This window comes from Octopus bimaculoides, chromosome 16 (assembly GCF_001194135.2).
Source record: "Octopus bimaculoides isolate UCB-OBI-ISO-001 chromosome 16, ASM119413v2, whole genome shotgun sequence".
NCBI classification, from domain to species: domain Eukaryota; kingdom Metazoa; phylum Mollusca; class Cephalopoda; order Octopoda; family Octopodidae; genus Octopus; species Octopus bimaculoides.
In genome coordinates, this window is record NC_068996.1 from 18225755 (window position 1) to 18226872 (window position 1118).

The 1118-nt window shown below is 41.3% G+C and overlaps 1 protein-coding gene across 2 annotated transcripts in view; it reads left to right on the forward strand.

Annotated features, from left to right (window-relative positions):
• The window catches only part of LOC106881676 (THO complex subunit 6 homolog), a 49261-nt gene that overhangs the window by 6002 nt on the left and 42141 nt on the right, over nucleotides 1-1118 (forward strand). The window lies entirely within an intron of this gene.

Here is a 1118-nt window from a genome sequence, read left to right on the forward strand (position 1 = left end):
TATATATATATATATATATATATATGTATATATATATTAATAGTCATCGCCAAGCCAACATGGCAGTCCAAAAAATAGGATGAATGCTGCCGTTGATTAGCTCCAAGAGGCCATCGCCTCTAGCTAGCTATGTGACACATGAACCTGTGTCCAGCAATTAGAGCAAGGTCATCTGCATAGAGGTGCTCCCAGGGGCATCCTGTCTTGAATTTCTCTATTATTGCCTTGAGGACTATGATAAATAGGAGGAGGCTGAGGACAGAACCTTGGTGGACCCCTACCTCTAACTGGAATTCTTCACTGTTCTCATTGCCAACCCTCACCTTACTGACAGTGTCCCTGTACATAACTTGCATAGCTCTCACTAACCATTCATCTATCCCTAGTTTCCTCATTGACCACCAGATAAGGGATTGGGGGACCCTGTCAAAGGCTTTCTCCATGTCAATGAAAGCCAGGTACAGATGTTTATGCTTGGCTAGGTATTTCTCCTACAGCTGTCTTACCAGAAATGTAGCATCAGTGGTGCTTTTCCCTGGCACGAACCCAAACTGCATCTCATCTAAACTGACTCTCTCCCTAAATAGTTGGGCTATGACCCACTCCGTGACCTTCATTACCTGATCCAACAGCTTGATACCTCTGTAATTATTTGTATCTAAAGCGTCACCTTTAACTTTGTAGCAGTATATATATATATATACTTGTCAGCCTGGGGCTACAGTTGAAGACATTTGCTGAAAGTGCCACGCAATGAGACTGAACTTGAAACCAAGTGGTTGTAAGGCAAGCTTCTTAACCACACAGCCATATCTGTGCCTGTCTGAAAAGGAGGAAGAAGAATTACAGACATACAACATAGAGGACAACTTGTTGAGTGCTACAGATCAAATCTGCAAGTCCCAACCAGACCCAAGGTGACATGGTGGAATTGTGTATCATACTAAATGTATATACACCGTCAAAAGGATAATATTGTGGAATTAGCTGAGATGAAATGAGGCATTTTGTTCACTACATAATTGATGATTTTGATTTAATGCTGTTTCACTTACATATCCCAAGGTTTTTTTTATTATAGCCTGGCAAACCTCTGCAATATCACTGAAAGCTTTCCT